This window comes from Olea europaea, unplaced genomic scaffold (assembly GCF_002742605.1).
Source record: "Olea europaea var. sylvestris unplaced genomic scaffold, O_europaea_v1 scaffold393, whole genome shotgun sequence".
NCBI lineage: Eukaryota > Viridiplantae > Streptophyta > Magnoliopsida > Lamiales > Oleaceae > Olea > Olea europaea.
Window position 1 is genome coordinate 236,086 of NW_019258828.1, and position 8,281 is coordinate 244,366.

The 8,281-nt window shown below is 28.2% G+C and overlaps 1 pseudogene; it reads left to right on the plus strand.

The window, feature by feature from the left end:
* LOC111387187 overlaps window positions 1-1,188 on the plus strand; it is an 18,186-nt pseudogene extending 16,998 nt beyond the window's left edge.
* The last annotated feature ends 7,093 nt before the right edge of the window (window positions 1,189-8,281 follow it).

Genomic DNA, 8,281 nt, shown 5'->3' on the forward strand with positions numbered 1-8,281 from the left:
TTAATTGATTTTCTTCCTTAACACTTACAAGTAAATAAGTAATTTTTACAACAGATAATATTTCTCTAAGTAAAAACTGAAAGTAGCAATGTTACTTTTTTCGAACCTAAATCTTACGGCTTACATTACTGAAATAACTAGTATCTTTATTGAAATTTCCTACCTAACAGGTTAGAAATAAAGAAGTTGAAGTAACTCTTAACCTCTGCCAATCATGCTGGATTACACGAGTTTATGTTTTGGTATGGTGGTTTGAAAGACAAATATGCGTTTATGTTTTCGCTTTTCGGGTTATGTTACATCACGTGGAAAATGCTTTTTGATTACACTATATGAGCATCTGGGTGCCCTTAATATGATTTGGACCAAATTTTATGCTATTAAGACGAGAAAATTGTAGCTTGATTTGTTTATCTTACTAACTATAATCTTGCGTGCCTTAGATTATCATAAGAAGATTGATATTTGCAAGCAGAAAGCTACTGCTGCAGAGTCTGAAGGTGCTACTGATGGTGAATTAGATTTACTACAGAAAGAGTTGGAAGATGAACAGGAAAGAGAACATATGCTTAGGGAGGAGCTTAGATAAGTATTCGCTCAGTTTTAGTTGCACCTTTCCTGATTCTTAGTTTGATTCTAGCATCATTGATTAACAATTTTTGTTTTGACCTACACAGAAATTGTTGGCGAAATTAACAATCTAGATAAAGAAATTATTTCTGTTGAAAAACAAAGGAAAACTTTGGTGAAATTTGGGCAAGATGAATTGAGAACTCAATAAGTGGTCTGAAGTTTTCTCAACCTTATGTTGGAAAATGTGTTTACTTCAATTTCTTTCTTCATAAACCATAGAAACTTAATATAATTTTCTTTGATCTTGTAGGATGAGGCTGTCAATGTATGCTTCCGTGACAAATATCATTCCAAACTTGGACGATCTAATTGGAATATCAGGTCGTACTCTTCTTAAATATCCACATCATTCATTTGCATTTGGGTTCTACTTTATCTCCTCTGCATTATGTGGTTACTGTATTTTCCTTCAACTTGATGATCACAGATATCGTGGACAGAGACAAGAAAATCGTAAATAACTTTGAGATTGACCCGTCACAGCTGACTGCATTTGATACGTGTAATGGCATTTAGAAGATGATAAATTTGTGAAACATTCTCTACAGTAGATGTTATGTAACTTTTGATGTACATCTACATTTATATCTGAATTATTGTTATGGAATCAAATGAACATTTGATTTGAAGTTATAACTTTATTCAATTACCTCTCATTTTCTGAGATTTCTTTTTGAATTGTATTTGAGTATGAATTCAGACCCATTCATGAAGGCAAATGATACCATCAAATTCAGTAATAAAATCGCTGATTTCATCAAATTTGATGTTAGAAATGTTGTCATGGTGACTGGTGGAAGGAACAGAGGACGTGTTGGAGTAATCAACACTCGAATCATTTTTCACCAACTTCAAAATTTATATGTTATTTAATACTATATTAATATTAAAATACTAAAATTTATTGAATAATCAGATTTCTTGAATAAAATATTATAAAAAAATATTCTCAAAATTTCAAAGTAAACGCATTTTTCAGTTTTATTTTTCTAGAAATTATTTTCCAAAATGACAAAAAGAATGAATTTCAATAATTTCAAAACAGCCACTCAAAACATAAAGCACAAAATGAATTCAAACGCAAAACTACAAAATTGAAACACCAAGAGGACAACCCCTTATTTTTCCGATTCAAATGCTCGCTATATAAAAATAGGTCTCAATCTGAGATTGAAAATTCGGAGTATAACTTTTTCAGTTGGAAATTGATGAAAGATAATACTTTGATTATATTTTACCCCTTCGATTTCTTTTTTCATTCAATTGATCCCTAGCACATCTTGAATTTTTATCTCAAGATCTGATACAACTTTTGAATATTTACGTTTTAGTCTTCGAAATTTGAGTATTCTACAAATGAGCCCCTTTTTACACATTTTCTCTAATTTTGCCATTTATGTTGATTTGTAATTAACAAACACAACACACATAGAATTGAGCCATAATTCAGAAAAATAATCAATAAATACTCTAATTTGAAGGTCCAAATAAGTGAATAAAATACACTTATCAAACACCACCATAGTTACGTAAATCATGAATCAATTGGTTCTTGGTTTTAATGAGATAATCTATGGTATCAGAACAAAAGGTGTTTCTACTTACATTAACGTTACTTGGTTGAAAATCTTCATTCACGAATATTGTAAAATAGTTGTTGTCTACTATGCTTAGCAAAAACTCAGTACTGGGAACGATCTTCACAATTCTTTCAAGAATTTTTTTCCTCCGAATATATCAATTTTTTTTAAGTGTAGTATAATAGGAACCGAGAGATGGAGTACCGAATTCCAATTGTGTTTGAGATCTACCAACAAGCCCGATGAGAATGTAAAATGTCATATTTTTTCTCCATTGGTACTTATCACTACTATATAAAAAGGGCAATATTTCACTACTATAGAAAGAACAGTAGATTCTTCCATTTTGTCTCACTGTAACTTTTTCTTTTTTATTGAGAGAAAGAAACGACGTCGTTTATCTTATGTGTTTGATATAGTGATTTTGTTGTTTTTCCTCAATTTACGCGGCGTGGAGGATTATGTCATAGAGCTCTCTTTACTCTTTCTCCATTTTTACACGCTACAGTCATGCCTCTATATTTCCCCACACTATCTCTTTCACCATTTTCTCACGCTATCAACCATGTATCTTTAGAAAGTTTATTTTTGAGCACATAAGTAAGTTTAAATAAAAATATTATTTTTATATATGTACGTAAAAGGTATATAGTAACCATTTGGTTGACCAAAAAATAATATCAATTAAAATGTTTACGAACCTTTTAAATAATAATTTATTGAGCGGGTTAATTTAAGAGCAAAAGTGTGAATTCCATAAATATATGATTGAAAATATGTTTGAAGAAAAATAAATTTTAAAAAATGAAGATCAAACATGTTAACAAATGAATATATTTATTTTTCGAGAAATGAGTTTTTATTATCATTTCATTTTTATTATGAAATGATTCTAATCTTAATATGTTAAATTGTGTTTCAAAATTATATAATCTATCAAATATAATTTTTAAAATTAATTTTCATAAAATAATATGTTTTTATATATATATATATATATATTTTAGTAAAGTAATAATGGAGGCTCATACTCGAGCCTCCATAATTGTTATGGAGGGTCAAGCATGAGCCTCCATAACATATTATATTATAAAATTAATAAAAATTTAATTATTTTTTATTTTTTAGTTCTATTATATTTCACCTTCCAAAAACCAACAAAAAAATCATAAAAACATATTAATTTTAAAAATTTTATTTGACAGATTATGTAATTTTAAAGCACAATCTAACATATTAAGATTAAAATTATTTCATGATATAAATGAAATAGTAATAAAAACTCATTTCTCGAAAAATAAATATATTCATTTGTTAACATGTTTGGTCTTCATTTTTTAAAATTTATTTTTTTCAAACATATTTTCAATTATATATTTATGGAATTCACACTTTTTCTCTTGAATTAACCCCCTCAATAAATTATTATTTAAACGATTTGTAAACATTTTGATTAATATTATTTTTTGATCATCCAAATGGTTACAATGTACATTTTACATACATATATAAAAATAATATTTTTATTTAAACTTACTTATGTGCTCAAAAATAAACTTTCTAAAGATACATGGTTGATAGCGTGAGAAAATGGTAAAAGAGATAGTGTGGAGAAATAGAGAAGTATGGTTGTAGCGTGTAAAAAAAGAGAAAGAGTAAGCCTCCATTATTTTATGTATTTTTATTTTAAGAATATTAAAAAAATTAAGTTGATTAAATGAAATGAAATTATTGTATTAAGAGCCAATGAAGGAAAAAAAAAAAGTAAAAAAATGCACGGTGGAGCCTCCGTATCATGATAGAGTCTCTATAATACGGAGGTTCTATCATGATAAAGCCTCCGTATTACGGAGGCTTTATGGAGGCCTAACCTCCATAATACGGAGATTTCATGGAGATAGCTGTATTATAGAGGCTTTCCTCCATATATATATATATATATATATATATATATATATATATATATATATATTTAATATATACTAAAATTATTATTATTTTTTTAATGTCGTTGGTATGATGCATGTGTGGAAGAATATTTATCAATCACCATAAACAAAATTTTTCACAGAATGCAAAAAATAAAAATGCATAATAAATCTTCTTATTACTCTAATAAAATTACAATAATATTTTTTTTTTTTTACAAATAACATAAAAAAATCATTTTTATTTTCAACAAAAAAACACATTTAAAAATTAGCAATTTCATAATCAATTTTTTTTTAATTTTCGGAAATACAATTATAAAAAAAGAAACAATATTGAATTACAACATTTAATACTTAAGAAATTCAATATTAAATAAATTTTATATATTTATAACAAATTATAAATTCATATATGCAGCTTACCATATTTGTAGACAGTTTACTGTGTATGTTGCCTACCGTATTTGCAAATAACTTACCGTATTTTGCACCTTACCATATATGCTGCCTACCGTATTTGCAAACAACTTACTGTATTTTCACCTTACCGTATATGCTGCCTACCGTATTTGCAACTTACCGTATATGCTGCCTACTATATTTACAACTTGCTGTATTTTTATATACCGATTTTTGCACTTACAAATACCGAGAATGCAGAACACCGTACATTTACTTACCAAACTGAATTTCAAAAAAATTTCTAGATTTTTATTTTTTCAACATAAGTATAAAATAAATATAAAATATATATGAATCACAAAATCTAAATACATATGAATATGATGCCGAGAGAAATCAGTATCGTAGTTTTACGTTAAAAATAATTTTTTTTAAATTTAAAATTCTTTTTAACTCTTTTCTCTTCAATTTTTTTACTTACAACTTTTTTTAAAATATTTTATGTCTTATATTATCTTTATTTTTTAATTTTTTGGGAGGTATGAAAATTGCGTGTTGCAGTGTTTTCTTACAATATAAATATCTTTTAATTAAAATTGAAAAAATTAAGTTTTTTTTTCATAAAGAAAAAAGAATTAAAAATTATTTAAAATCAAAAAAAATATTTATAATATGAATACAACAAATAAAAAATAAATAAATGAGGAAAAAAATAGAAAATGAAAAAGAAATCTACATGCATCTTGCGCTAATGTAATGAACCAAACGATTAGATTTCACCAAATACCTCGAATCTTCAATCAATTTTGAAAATCTACAATTTTGGACGCTAATAAAAATACAATAAATACTAAACTCGTGCAACACACGTGTCAAAGACTAGTGTTATTATAGTTATTTGATGCCTAAATGTACTCATTATTCTTATATTTTGATTTAGGATGCAAATGGATAAATATGGTGGAATTTAGAAGAAACAAGCGAAAAGGACTAAAATGGAAAAAATAAAAGTTTAGGGACCAAAGTGCAAATAGACAAAAGATGACTCTGAAGAGAAAATGAAGATGTGAAAGATTTGAAGACCAATTTATATAAGGCATGAAGTATTGAAAGAAGAAGAAACAAGAAAATAAGTCAAGAAATATGAAAACGAAGTTTAAAGACTAAAACACAACAACTATGAAAGATATCAATGCTATGGGTATGGGATTGTTTAACATAAACACCTATGTGGTCGCGTATGGTATTTAAGAGACTTTGAAGGTTGAAATTGCATAAACTATGCGACCGCATTGCTTTGTATTATGCAGTCGCATGGTATGTTTTCGACGTAAAAATCCTGATTTCCATAATTGATTCAAACTCTTATGGAAACAAATCTGGAAACGTCTTTTAAAACCATAGGACCGTCCTAGAGGGACACACCTTCCTTTCCATTTTCTTTCTTTTACTCCTTCAATTTTCATGTGTGGTTAAACTTTTGTACTTGGTCAAATGAAACTAAAGCCTCAGAATCAATAAAACTGTGAGATCTAAATTGTTTTCATAATTTGTTTTGAGTATTAGATGTTCTTTTGCATATTTTCATGATTGTTGCATTTAATTACTAGGAGTCTTACTAGTTTATTATTTGTGCAATCCACTACTGGGTTAGATATCAAATCCGTAATTTTTTTATCCATCTAACTTGTAAAGTAACTAAGATTTGACAGTTTACCGCGTCATAAATTATTAAATCTTGGGAAGAACGCTTGACTAAATTAAATACAATCACTCGTACTTGTGTTGTTCAGTTTCATCAATCTCTCTAATTCTTAAGATTGTTACCAGATTAAACTTTTAACACTTGTCTTGGGTTGTTTAGTAATTAGGGTTAATTGGATTGCATGTTTTCTAATTAACTAAAATTAAGGAGAGATAGGAAGATAATTCCAGTGATGAATGCCGAAAGTATGAATTGATATATCTTCGTGGATTAATGATCAATTGTAAAATTTCGAAGGTGGATTTTAACTTAGATCAATTTTTGTTCTTTTGATTAATTTCAATACCTTAATTTGAATAAACCTCAGTCCTTGTTTATGTAGCATAAAACTAAGCTAGATACTCTCCATGAGAACGATCCTTACTTGCAGTACTACATATGTTTTTAGGAGTGTAGTAGGATTTATTTTTAGTTGTTTGCGACAGCACACCAAAGCTCATGTTTGACTATATATTTGAGGTATTGATGATTGAGGTGGGTAGTACCAATACCCTTTTGTCACGCCAATTGTGTTTGGCAATATTTACTCACTACTTTAAACTTTTGAACTCCATTAATTGCATGACCTGTTTGGATCAATTTAAAGTGTTCTAAATACTTTGCAACGTTTTTCTTTTCCCTTCCCTCTTGCATCTAGAATTTCTTGTTCCGATCTGGTATCATCTTCATCAATATCTAAACCGATCTGATGACTATATTTGTGAGCATCATCAACTCCCATTCTCGACCATCTTCGAAAATGGGGAGTTTTTGAGATCGATAAATTCGTTGTGAAATTGAGATTGTGATGTCATAGGTGAGTGATTGCTAAACGAACCATCAACAAAAAGCATTAGGATCTATGTGTAAGTAATAGAATTATAGTAGATAGTATATTTAAATGAGGATAAAATGTATAAATTGAATAATGTAGAATATAATGTAGAGAATAAAATCGAAAGAATGCATGTTAATTGAATGTAATACAATATATGAAATAAAATTGATAGTAATTTGATATTTTGATTGTAGAGAGAATATAGAAGAAAGTAGATAGTTTGTGTGAAAAATGAATTGAAGTTCTGAAGTATTTACAAAGAAAAAAATAATTTAGTGGCCATTTAAAAAACGATCACAAAACTTTGGAAAAGTAACCAAATGGTCATTCTAAAAGCTGAGGCTTGTGGGCACGAGCTGCTCACCTAAAATGGCAAGTTGACCCTGCTTGGCTAGCCTACCGAGCATTCTCCCTTTGCTTGGGCTTGTCCTGAAATGAGATCGAGCTGTCTATGGGCCAAGCCAGCGAGCTACTCGTTGTTTTTTGTCATCTCTTACAATAGTATTATGATTGCAATATAATAAGATAAATAGTTCAAAAATAAATAATATTTATATTTATATTTATAAAAATGAGTTGCATTATATTTTGAGCATGTGTATAAATACCTTCTATTAATAGGTAAAATATAAAATAGGGTGTTGATTGAGAAATTAATTGTCCACAATCATATAATCAAGAAGTTGGCACTCTATTATTTTAAAGCTATATAGTTACTACTTATAAAAGATAGACTTAAACTCTCTCAAAGCTGACAATATCTAATGGAACAACTTGGACACGAAGATTAGGTCTTTAACCTGGATAGCATCTATCTAATGCATTGTGATCATTTACAGCCTTCATAGTCTTTTTATTAGACATTAATGCCATATAGATGAGAAGTGCCATGCCTAGGGGTGGTAAAATGAACCGAGCAGCTTATTTTGTGATTGTTGGGCACAAAAATCGCAGATTTTTTCAGAATCTATAAATATTACTCATTTCAATCAATTTTTTACACTGATCATCTACAATCCATCTTTTGCATTTCACTATCTAATTGTTCACTCTCAAATCTCAATTCAATTCCTCATTGTTGATTGAATTTATCTATTACATTTCTCATTCTTCATATCTTCTCACTTTATCTCAATTTTATAATTCTTCCATT